Source organism: Lemur catta, chromosome 5 (assembly GCF_020740605.2).
Source record: "Lemur catta isolate mLemCat1 chromosome 5, mLemCat1.pri, whole genome shotgun sequence".
NCBI classification, from domain to species: Eukaryota; Metazoa; Chordata; class Mammalia; order Primates; family Lemuridae; genus Lemur; species Lemur catta.
Window position 1 is genome coordinate 5,853,062 of NC_059132.1, and position 13,430 is coordinate 5,866,491.

At 39.9% G+C, this 13,430-nt stretch overlaps 1 long non-coding RNA gene across 1 annotated transcript; it reads right to left on the reverse strand.

Moving 5' to 3' along the window:
- Positions 1-1,443: 1,443 nt before the first annotated feature.
- On the reverse strand, positions 1,444-7,110 carry LOC123637844. Its single transcript, XR_006735080.1, has 2 exons — positions 7,030-7,110; positions 1,444-1,881 (listed from the first exon to the last, which is right to left on the reverse strand). It is a non-coding gene; the product is annotated as an uncharacterized LOC123637844 (long non-coding RNA).
- Between the last annotated feature and the right edge of the window lie 6,320 nt (positions 7,111-13,430).

Here is a 13,430-nt window from a genome sequence, read left to right on the forward strand (position 1 = left end):
CTCCCCATGCCGCCTTCCCTCCCCCACAGGGGTTGACAGACTGTGCCTGGAACCAGGGAAAAAAGAGAAAAAGCTACAGGGAGCCTTAAAAATGACCTTTCTTCACTACAGAACTCAAGTGAATAACCTGAAATGCCAGTTGGAGGGATTCAGATTAGACTGCAAGAGGGATTTATTTACCTACTGACAGCAATGTTAAGAGAGCTACTTACAGAGAGGTTATGAAACCTTTTGTTGGAGAGCTGTAAGAATCATAATAGCTACCTAGTTATGTCTCTGGCACACTCTTCATACATTAGCTCATTAATTCCTACAGCCATCCCATTGGGTAAGTGCTATTGTTATTTCCATTTTGCACGTAAAAACACTGGGCTCAGAGCAGGGGAGGCCACTTGCCCATTATTATTCAGCAAAATAAGTGGCAGTGTCAGAACCCACTGGGCAACCCTGCCTCTTGGACCCTCACCTTCAGGGACAGGTTGGGTAGGCCCAAAACCTCTTAATGATTCTTGTGTCTAATTTGCAGAAGCTCTGGCCTCCCCTATATATAAAGCTGTGACCTAAGATCACAAGTAGATGCTGATGCTGTTTGTCACTGCTACCACAGGCTGGGGGTTTCCAGTGAGTTTCCAGAAGGGCCCAAAGACAGTCAGAGCAGAAGCTCCCAGTGTCCCTGCTCCAGGGCGAGAGGCCTTCTTCAAAAAGGGAGTCAAAATGCATGAGATTATTGCTCACAGGATAGGGGGGAAGAAGGCAGGAACTGCACAAGCATTGACGTTCATTCTTGATTTTATAATTCTTATGCCCAGGGTTCCCGGGAGTCTACATCCCCATTTTTACAAATGAAGAAACCAAGCTTCAGAAAGATATAGGCATGTTAGCCTCTGAGCAAGAAATACTGATGGCCAATAAGCATATGAAAAAGTATGCCTGACCTCATTCTTGATGAGGGATGTCTTTGGGTGTGGGGAAACAGGTAGTTTTATACACTGTTGGTAGGGGGTGCAAATCAGTACAACTTCCTTAGCAAACCCTCTGGCAATATCTATCAAAAATTTAAGTTTGCATATCCTCCGACCCAGCAATATTACATCCAGGAATTTATTCTACAAATGTGCTAAAAAATTAGCCTCAACTTAAATGTCCTTCAATAAAGAATTAGTTAAATAAATTATGATACAATCATCACTATGAAATACTTTACAGTCTTTAAAAAGAAAAGCATAGTGCTGCATACCCAGCTTGTAAAAATGTCCATGATATATTTGTGTATAAAAGTGCAAGTTGCAGAAAAAAATAGTATGATCCCATTTAAGTAAAAATAAACCATAAATCTATATATAAAGATAAAAGTACAAAGAAAAGAGTCTAGAAGTATATACACCAGACTAGTAACAATGTATGTCACAGGCAAGGGGATTTGGGAAGAGTTCTAGAAGGACAGAACTTTTACTTTTTATTTCATATGCTATGCATACACACACATACACTTTTTAGAGAGGAAAAGTTGCCCTTGTTCAAATAACTATTATAGTAATTTGTGGAGTCACAATTCAGCTCAGTCCTGTCTGGCTTTCCCCACTGGCTTTGATGCTCCTTTTTTCTCTAGCCCCCTGTTGCAGGGGATGATGTTTGGCATGTGGTGTGCACTTAGTAAACATGAGTTGTTATTATGGTGCCATGGCCCCTTACAGGGTTTTGTCTTCTGGTGCTCTTCTGTCCTTGCACCTGTCAAGTTCATCCTTCATTCATATTTAGGTATTCCAGCCAACAGTCTCAGTTAAGGTCTCAGGCTTCAGCTAGCACCGACCACCATACATGTGAGCAAGTAAGTCTTCAGATGATTCCAGGCCCTGGCCTTTGTGTCTTCCAGCTGAGGCCCTAGATGTGGCAAAGCAGAGATAAGCCACCTCCATAGTGCCCTGACCCACAGAATCCATGTGCACAATACATTATTGATTTACATCACTGAATTTTGGAGTAGTTACACAACCATATAACTGGAACACTCTTACATCAGAATATGAGCTCTTTGAGAGCTGCAACTTTATCTAGTTTATACTGTGGAGCCCAGTGCCTAGCATAGGGGCTGGCACACAATTGCTGCTCAATAAATATTTGTTGAATGAGATAATACATCTATTTCTCTCCTCATTCTCTACCAAATGGCTAATACAACTGGTCCTCCATGTTAAGGACTGAAGATGCCCTTTGCAGGGCCCATTTGCCTTTTAGATGGGAAACTTTGATACAGGGATAGGGGAGAATATGGCTTACTAATAGGACCCCCTTCCTCCCCAACCCCCATGCCTGACTTCCTGTTTGGCTTTAGTGTCAGCAGGTGGCCATACTTATCTTGCTCTGGCCACACTGTAAGTGTGACTGGCCTCAGCTCAGTCACCCATTCCCAGGGCCTTGGCAGTATTTGGGGTGACCCGGTATTCCCAAAGGGCAATTTGGATGCAGGCTCTGGTCTACAGGATGACAAAGAGGTCTTTGTGGGCAAACAGGAAGAGCTAGCACAGAGCAGATGCTTGCCCTGGGACTTTTGAACTGTGGACCCCAGTGCAGAGGAAAGAGAGGCCACAACTGCTTCTCCTGACTCATAGGACGCATAGGCCTTTATTCTCACTTTTCCCTCTACCTGGAAAGGTGCCCCTCTTTCGTCCAGGCCTGATTATCTGCAACCAGTAATTTCGGGTTTCAAATGAAACGTCCTTGAAATGCCCTTCCAAGACTCCTCTGAGCTCCACAGTTTGGATTAGTACTTCTCCTTTGTGCTATACAACCCCCTGTGCCTACTCCTACCGAAGCCTCTGTTTCCTCCACCTGTAAACTGTTTACTTATCTCTGAAATAAAAATAGTATCCACCTCATGCAGTGGTTGAGAGGATCGAAATGAGGCAAAGCTCAGAGTCAGGGTTCGGTAAAAATGATGGTTTGTTGTTTTTACTATTGCCATCAGTTTTATCTTACAGGATTATAATTTCCTATGTACTTGTCTCTGTGCTGCTTGACTATGAGCAATTTAAAATCAGTCTTATTTATTGTACAATGCTTGGAACACAGTAGATGCCCACTCACTTATTTACTCAATCATTTATCTATTCATTGAACAACTAATTATTGACTGATCATCTCATATACACCAGACACTGTGCAGATGTTTCCCAGCCTTTGTACTTTGGCCTTTCTTCCCACGTACACCTGAACATAAAGCCTTGACTACAGAAGTGGGGCAGTGTAGTTCAGTGGTCAAGCCACACCACTTCCTAGCTCTGTGGCCTTGGGCAAGTTACTAAACCTCCCTCAGCCTCATTTTTCTTGTCTGTGACATGAAGCACATGGGGAGTCACTGTATATGGGCACAAAGTTTCTTCATGGGGTGATGAAAATATTCTACAATTAGTTTACAGTGATGATCGCACAACTCTGTAAATGTACAAAAAAACCATTGACTTGTACACTTAAAATAAGTAAATTTGATGGTATTTAAGTTATACCTCAAGAAAGCTGTTGAAAAGAAAAGGACTGATAAGGACCAGTGTATTATTGGGTGTGTCAGGAAATAGGTAATCTCAAGGATTTATCTAGAGAACAATCTCTTTATATATAAAAAAATGTTTAAACCTGCACATCCTTTGACCTAGCACCTTCACTTCTAGGAATTTATTCTAAGGAAATAGTCAGTTAATTGGGCACAGATGTTTGTACAGTATTTCCCGCAGCGTTGTTTAGAATATTGAATATTTGGAAACCATCCAAAGGTTCTCCAGTAGAGAATTAGTTAAATAAACATGGAAGGGTATGCAGCTATTAAAGAGCATGAGGCAGGTTTCCACGTATTGACATGCAAGGATGTTCATGATATATACTTTAGTTATTATGCAAAATTTTCAACATATGCAAAGGTAGACAGAATAGATTATAATGAGCTCTCTGCACCCCTTATTAAGCTTCAAAAATTACTAACTCCTGGGCAGTCTTGTTTCATTTATACTTCCACGTGGTTACTTCTTAGATTATTTTGAAGCAAATCCCAGATATTATATCATTTCCTCTATAAATGTAAACATAACCACAATCTTATTAACACACTTTGAAAAATAAAAAGAATCCTAATATGTTCAAATATCTAGTTGGTGTTCAAATTTCTAATTGTCTCATAAAAAAAATTCATTTTTAACAGATAGTTTGGATCCAAATATGAAGAGGATCCATACATCATGATTGATTGATATGCTTCTTAAATATCCTTTTTAACAGCTTTATTGAAATATAATTCACATACCATATAATTCACTCATTCAAAGAGTACAATTCAATGGATTTTAGTGTATTCACAGAATTGTGCATTCATCACCACAATCAATTTTAGAAGACTTTCACCCCTCCCCGCCAAAAATCCCTTTCCCCTTAGCCATAGCCCTCAATTCCCTCATCCCCCATCCATCTGTCTCTATGGATTTGCCCATAATGAACATTTTGTATAAATGGAATCATACGATATATGGTCCTTTGTGACTGGCTTCTTTTACTTAGCATGTTTTTAAGGTTCATTCTTGCCATGTTGTACCTTATATCAGTACTTCATTATTTTATGGCTGAATAATATTCCTTTGTATGAATATAATACATTTTATTTACCCATTCATCAGGTGATGACCACTTGTTTTTCTTCCATTTTTTAGCTTTTATGATTAATGCAGCTATGAACATTTGTGTACAAGTTGTTGTGTGGATTCTTAAATATCTTTTGATTTATAGGTTTCCTTCATTTATCTGTGTGTGTACATGCATGCGCACGCATGTGTGTGTGTGTGTGTGTGTGTGTGTGTGTGTGTGTGTGTGCATACTTGCACTTTTTTTGCTGAAGAAACTATGTTGTTTTGCTGGTTGCATTTCCAAAGTGTGGTTTTTGTTTGTTGGTTTTTCTTGTTTTTGGAGACAGGGTCGAGAGTGCAGTGGCGTCATCATAGCTCACTGCAAACTCCTGGGCTCAAGCGATCCTCCTTCCTCGGCCTCCCAAGTAGCTAGGACTACAGGTGTGAGCCACCGTGCCCAGCCTCAAAGTGAAGTTTTGACATGCCCCTCTGCCCTTCATATTTCCTGTTACTTGCTAGTTGACTGTAGAGATACAATGGCAAGACTACTTCATCATAACACACACAATGTTGGGTTGTCTCTTTCTAAAAAGTTAGCAGCCATTCAGGCTCCATACCTAGATCCATTAATTCATTAGAGGTTGCAAAATGCTGATATTTTATTTTTCCTTATTAAAATGTTAGCTGTAATACTTCTATAAAGAGAAACTTTCTCTAACCTACTATTTTGTTAATCCATGGCATGATATAGTTTTGAAAAATGCATTATAGAACACCCATGTTCATAGCAGCATTATTAATCATAGCCAAAAGGTAGAAGCAACGCAAGTGTCTATCAACAGATGCATGGAAAAACAAAATGTGGTCTATGCATATAATAGGATATTATTCATTCTTAAAAAGGAAGGAAATTCTGCACATGCTATGGATAGATGAACCTAGAAGACATCATGCTAAGTGAAATAAGCCAGTCACAAAAAGGCAAATACTGTGTGGTTCCATCCAGGTGAGGTACTTAGAGTAGTCAAATTCATACAGACAGCAGAATGGTGGTTACCAGGGCCTGGGGGAGCAGGGAATGGGGAGTTATTGTTTAATGGGTACAGAGTTTTAGTTTTGCAAGATGAAAGAAGTTCTGCTGATGGATAGCAGTGATGATTACACAATGAGGAATGTACTTAACATCACTCGACTACACTTAAAAATAGTTAGAACACTACATTTTTTGTTTTATATATATCAACTTCAATTAAAACATTTTTAAGTACATTGCAGAATGGAATACTACTTGGCAGTAAAAGGTGACAAATCCTCATGCACACAACTTAGATGGATCTCATGGGCATTATGCTGAGTAAGAAAAGCCAATCTGAAAAGGTAACAAACTGTGAGATTCCATTTATATAACATTTTCAAAATGACAAAATTATAGAGGCAGAAAATAGATTAGTAATTGCCAGGGGTTAGGCATATGGGGGGTGCGATTATTATGAGGTAACATAAGGAAGATCTTTGTGGTGATGCAAAAGTTCTGCAGCTTGATTATGGAGGTTACAGGAATCTGCACATGTGATAAAATGACATAAAACTATATACACACATTGTACCAACATCAATTTCCTGGTTTTGATATTGTTCTGTAATTATGTAAGACGTAACCATGGAGGGGAAACAGATGAAGGGAACACTGGAACTCTCTGTACTATTTTTGCTACTTCCTGTGAATCTATAAATATTCCAAAAATAACGTTTAAAAAGTACATCTACAGAACCTTATATATGATATAAGCCCACTTGTTTTAAAAAATTAAAATGGTAGTTATTATTTATTATTATCTAATTTTACATTTGAGGAAACCAATGTCTGGGTTAAGGGTTGAAAGCCTGTATCCTTATCCATTGTGAAATACACTGTAGATATTTGTATATACAATGTTTGCATTAAAAAGTTTGGACAGCCAGGCAAGGTGGCGCCTATAGTCCCAGGTAACGGGGAGGCTGAGGCTAGAGGATCACTTGATCCCAGACATTGGAATGCAGCCTGGGCAAAATGACGGTACCCCATCTCAGAAAAAAGGAAAGGAAAGGAAAGGAAAAGAAAAAGTCTGGACAGACAGGCACCATTTGTTAATGGTGATTCCTGGGAAGGTAGAGGTAGAGTTAGGGAAGGAGGCTTTAATGTTCAGATCTATGGGCTTCTGTATTGTTTTGATAGTTTACAACCTCGAACTCCTGGCCTCAAGGGAGCCTCCTGCCTCGGCCTTCCAAAGTGTTGGGATTATAGGCCTGAGCCACCGCGCTCTCCTGTTACTTTTTTATTTAGACAAAAACATTTGGGAGGGAAAGAAAAAAAGAAGGTAAAGTTAGTGAGGCTCTCCCTCCTCCGTGTCCTAAAGACGGATCTGGGTTACCTTACGGTACTCACGTTATTCTGAAAGGCGAAAGCCTGGCACAGAGCGCCGGCAACCTCCGTTAGGGCGTCCTTCCCCCCCCCCCGCTCCCCCCGCTCCCCATTTTATGTTCGTCTCTGGCCGTGCTGCCTTCTTTGGGCCCAGCCTGTCCTCTAGATCCACGTGGGTCTTGGGTTGCACGTAGCGGGGCTGGCTGCCGAGAAAGGACGCTGTGCCGGTTCATCCCGGTCCTGCCCCGCGGGAGGGTGGCAGCTGCCCGGGCGGCGACAGCGGGGACGGGACGGAGCCTAACGTTGTCCGGGGGACGGGGGCGGGGGGGCGCCTGGCCGGCGAGGCGGCTTCTCACTCGCCACCGGCGCTGCTCAAAACCAGCCCCCGCCGCTCGGGTCCCAGGGGCCTGTTTCCCGTTGGCTAACTTTCACTGGCGCAGGATCCTTTCCAAAAGAATGCTTCTAGGGCATGGTAAAAATAGACGTTTAACAAGTGATAATGTTCACGCGGAGCTTCGCCGCCAAATCGCAATTCTTTCCCAAGAGCCGTGCTAAAGTTACAAGGTCGTGGGTCCACAGCATTTAAGTGCGTCTGCTTCCTCGTTTAAAGTAGATGCGCTTCAACCAAAAGTTAAATTTGCTTAATGTAAATTGGTGGGAAATCAGCGATCACATTATCTGGAGTTGGTACAATTCGCCGGAAGCCTTTGGTAGGCTTGCACTTCATTTTCTTTTCCCACAGAGAGGGAGGGAAGGCAGCAGGAATGCCCTTGAAACCGATGGAGTGATTTAGGGAACTCCATTCAGGACAAAGGATTTTTTTTCTATTTCGTTTTTGTTGTTGATAACAAAAGCAAGTCATGCTCACTATTTAAAATGTAAATAATGTAGGAGAATATAAAGCAAAAAGTGAAAGAACCTTCCCTCACTTTCCCCATGCTATTCCACAGGGATAATTATGTAGTCATTGTTAAAAAATTTTTTATTCATCTGTCCAGACCTTTTTCTATACACATTCTATCATACACACACACCCCCACCAGAATTCTATGAAGGTCTTAAAAAAAACTTTTATTGAGGTATAACTTAAATAGTGCAGATTTTAAGTGTATAGCTCCATGAATTTTTTGCATATGTATACATCATTGAGACTTTTTTTAACCTACAAAAAGGGTGATATCATTATATCAAACATTGCAGTTTGCTTTTTTTTTTTAACTCAACAATATTGTGATAGTTCTTCCATAGTGGGACATACATATCTAATTCATTCTTTCCCTGATGGCACAGTAGTCAATAGTATGAAGTACCTGGAATTACCTTTCCCAATTGATGGATAGTTAGATTATCTTCAATTGCTTACTATTGCATGTTACCAGATTTTTAAATTTTATTTTTTCTTTGTATAAGAATAATACATGCTTAGTGTAAAACATCTAACATTTCAGAAATGTATGGCTTAGAAAGCAAAAGTCCTTCATAATTTCCTCTCAGATAACCACCAAATATTTCTATGCATATACTACATATATCATCTATACTGTGTAGTTTCTGTACACTATTAGAAACACCAGTTGGGTTATACTACACATCTTCTTAGTTGCTGAAGCCATTGGATTTTGAATTCTGGGTCCTCATCTTCCTAGCCATGAAAAGGCTGGGCTCTTTCAGGCTACAAACTGTGAGAACCATCAAGTCCCCAGAAATGGGAAGTTTACTGGGCTGTTTATACTACCCTGCCACCTGTTCAGCCTCCCTGTCCTTAGACCTTCCTTCCTACCCTCCAGAGCAACCCTCCTGTCCTCCACCTCTCCAAGGGGTCCCAAATTCCTCTGAAACTCCAAGTCCTTTTCTGTTCCTATCTTTACAAAGTATCCTTTTACACACGATAAATACATGACTTGTCCACATTCTTTGCTACGTAAGCCAGTTTTACAGTTAGGTAAATCCTTTATTTAAGCAGCAGTCCTAATAACTAACAAAGTCTCATTTAAAAATTGTTTAACCTTTCCCTTCAAATAATACCAAACAATAATGACAGATTTAGTGGACAACTTGTATATGAACAGTCTCCCATTCAAGTGTTCCTCGTCTTCCCATCTCCTCTCCAGGATACGGAGGAAGGTCAGGGGACTGTCTGTAGATTGAACAGCCAGGCTATTTGTTTTTCCAGGGTGAAAGCCCCCAAGATTGCTGCCACATGGAGTGTGGGCTGAGCCTGCAGGAAGTGATCCACCCTCTGTGGATGCACTGTCATCCTGGCCACAAGATCTACAGGAAAGAGGAGTGGTTGAGGTTTCTGGGAACCCAAAACCCCAGCCTCACAGGGACTGAGCTTGTAGATTTCCCTCAAGGGCAAAAAGCTGGCTGGGACAGGTCTTTTATAACCCCTCTTTTCTCAAAAAAATAATCAGATCATCATCATTGTCATCACTGATATTTATTGAGCACTTCCTTCAGGCCAGGAGCTTTATACATACATTTTGTTAGTTAACCTCACAATCCTATGAAGATGCTAACATTATTCTTATTTTACTGATGAGAAAAACCAGGTTTCAAAAAGTCTAATAATTTTCCCAAACTTCACACTATGAATAAATAGCAGAGTAGGGCTTAAAACCACTGACTTCAAAGCCCTTGTTCAAAACCACTATATCACTGTACCACTGACTCCAGTATGGGAATAAGTGCAAGCGTGCACAACCTTCTCCTTCTTGTTTTGGATTTTACCAGGGGGACTCCACATTTGCACAATGTTATCTTCTCCAAGGACAAAGTTGGAACAGTATTTCTCCTTCCTACTGAATATATATATATATATATATATATATATATATATATACATACACATATATATATATATTTTTTTTTTTTTGAGACAGGGTCTTGCTCTGTTGCCTGCTAGAGTGCAGTGGCATCATCATAGCTCGCTGCAGCCTCTAATTCCTGGCCTCAAGCGATCCGGCAGCCTCAGCCTCCCAAAGTGCTAGGAGCCACTGTGTCCAGCCCCTACTGAATTTTGAACCCCTCTGCTCTGAGTTTAGACCATAGTTCTATAACATAAAGTCTTAGATACCACGGAGTGTGTGTGTGTATGAGTGTGTTTATGTTTTAAGGGCTGCTGTCTTGCCCGACAACCTATGAGTACAAAGGTGTTTTTCCTGAGCTGCTCATTATTCATGAATTCATTCAACAAGTGTCTCTGAGATGCCAGGCACTGAGGATTAAAAGAAGAACAACAGAGACAACATCTCTGCCCTTCAGAAACTGACAGTTTATTGAATGAGACAGCTGTCCAACAATTACAATCAAGTGTGATCAATCTCCGGTGATAGGACTCTAACCTAGGGCACCTAACCTAGTCTAGGGTGACTGGTCAAGGAAAGCTTCCTGAAAGAGTGACTTTTAGGCTAAAACTAGATTGCCAACAAACATAAGAAAGTGTTATAAGACAAAGCTAGTGTCATTTCTTTACTTAAAAATTTCTGTGAAGGGGGCATGAATACAATACGGTGCCAGATTCCAACAGTAAGCAAGACACATTCCAAATCGAACTACATAACGAGAGCAGCTGTACAAAATGACTGTAAAATCAAGTGTAATTCCTTTGATAAACCACTGTTCTGTTTTTTGACCAAGAAAAAACGAGCTACTTCAAACTCACAAAGCTTAGCTGTCCAAAGAAATAGAATAGCCTCTAGTATAATAGAGAACCTCTAATAGCTAGCCTGTAATGGTGGTATTATCTTAAAGAGTCAGGAATATTTGGGGACATCCTTACATTTTAAAACTATACCTTAAGAAATACAACAAGAAAAGATCATACATAGAAAATCAAAACCTGATTACTCAATACTCCTTACTCTGCCATTCTCATAAGACACAATGAGCTCTCCTATAGGGTTGCTGGGATCCAGAAACAGGGAGCTCCCAAATTGCTTGAGCTGCACTCTTTACTCAGCCCACAGCAATCATCTGCCTATTTATTATAGTACATATTATATTAATGAGAGTATCCTCTTTATCATTTAATCTCCAGCTACGTCACAGCTGTCAGCTGTGGGAACACCTTTGCCAAAGGAAAGCCTTTAAATACTATAATGCTGGCAGCATTGTGTTAACAACCGAGAAGGGAGATCAAACTCCAAGAACATGCAGTGTGCTTACAATTTCAGTAGGACAATGGAAGGTAAACCAAGGACTGTGTAACCCAGGTTGGGTGAGTGGGAGGAAAAATCACCTGAAGGAGAAAACAATTATATAAGATCATTCTTTAAAAAAATATAATATTGTTTATATATATATATATATATATATATACACACACACAATTTACAATAAAATGCACAGATCTTTAATGTTATGTTTTATAAGTTTTGACATATATATGTATATGCCCGGGTAACCACTACCAAACTATATATAGAACATTTCCATTACTCCAGAAAATTTTCTCAATCCCTTCCTTGACAAATCACCTCACTATCAATAACAACTACTTCCAGACTTCAAACACCAAACATTAGTTTTGTCTGTTTTTGGACTTCATATAAATGTAATTATACAATCCATATTCTTTTTTTTTTTATTTCAGAATATTATGGAGGTACAAACATTTTGGTTACATACAATGTCTTTGCCTCACCCAAGCCAGGGCTATAAGTTTGCCCTTCCCCCACACAGTGTGCTCCACATCCGTTAGTTGTGAGATAACTCACCCCCACCACCCGCCACCCTGCAGTCCATATTCTATTGTCTTTCTTCTTTTGCTTAACATACTCATTTGGGATTCATCCATGCTATTGAGTGTATCAATTGTTTGTCCTTTAATTGTCATTGTTGAGTACTATTTCATTGTATGAATATACCACAATATTATTCCATATTATTGAATATGGAATATTCAATATTTGTGCTGTCTCCAGAAATGGCTGCTAAGAATATATGTGTACAAGTCTTTTTGTGGACATATATTTTCATTTTTCTTGAGTAAATACCTAAGAGTAGAATTGCTGGTTCATATGGAAGATGCATATTTTTAAGAAATTACCAAACAGTTCTCCTAACCAGTTATACCATTTTACACTCCCACCTGCAATGTATGAGAGTTCCAATTGCTGCATATCCTTGCCACCATTTACTGTCAATGCTTTTTATTTTAGCCATTCTAGTGTGTGTGAAATGGTGTCTCATTGTGATTTTAATTTGCATTTCCTTGATAACTAATAAATTCCAAAATATTTGAAAATAACCCTCAAAGAATAAATCACAAGGAAACTTAGAAAATACTTTGAATGAAAATGAAAATACAGTATATCAAACTTGGGGGATGCAGCAAAAGCAGTGTGCTTTCAGTGCTTTGTTAGAAAAGTGCTTTTATTAATAAAATGGAAAAGTATAAAATCAGTGATTTAAGCTCCTACTTTAGGAAACTAGAAAAAGAACAAATTAAATCCAAAGTGGAAAGAAATAATAAAAATGAGAGCAGAAATCAATAAAATAGAAAATGGATTGAACAACAGAGAAAATAACAAGGACAAAAGTTCATTCTTTAGAATAATTATAATAATTAAATTGATAAATCCCTTGTTAGATTTATCAAGAAAAAAATAGAGAAAACTCACATTACTAACATCAGAAATACATAGAGGGAGGCCGGGCGTGGTGCCTCAGGCCTGTAATCCTAGCACTCTGGGAGGCCAAGGCGGGAAGATCGCTTGAGCTCAGGAGTTCAAGACCAGCCTGAGCAAGAGTGAGACCCCGTCTCTACTAAAAATAGAAAAAGTAGCCAGGTGTCATGGTGTGCACCTATAGTCCCAGCTATGCAGGAGGCTGAGGCAGAAGGATTGCTTGAGCCCAGGAGTTTGAGGTTGCTATGAGCTAAGCTGACATCACAGCACTCTACTCAGGGCAACAGAGTGAGACTTTGTCTCAAAGAAAAAAAGAAAAGCACAGAGGGACATCAGTATAGATGTTACGGATAGTAAAAGGAAAACTAAGAGGATATTATGAGCAACTTTATTCTAATAAATTGCACAACTTATATGAAATGGGCAAATTCCTTAAAAACAGAAATTGTCCCAACTGACCCAAGAAGAAAAAGAAAATTTAAATAGCTCTGTATTTACTAAAGAAATTGAATTTATTATTGAACCCTTTCCTCAAAGAAAATTCCAGGCCTGCCAGGTGCAGTGGCTCATGCCCATAATCCCAGTGCTTTGGGAGGCCCAGGTGAGGATTGCTTGAGGCCAGGAGTTTGAGACCAGCCTGGGCAACATAGCAAGATCCTCTCTGGGCATGTGCTGTGCACCTGTAGCTCCAGCTACTCAGGAGGCTGACGCAGGGGGATAGCTTGAACTCAGTAGTTTGAGGCTGCAGTGAGCTATCATCATGCCACTGCACTCCAGCCTGGGCAACAGAAGGAG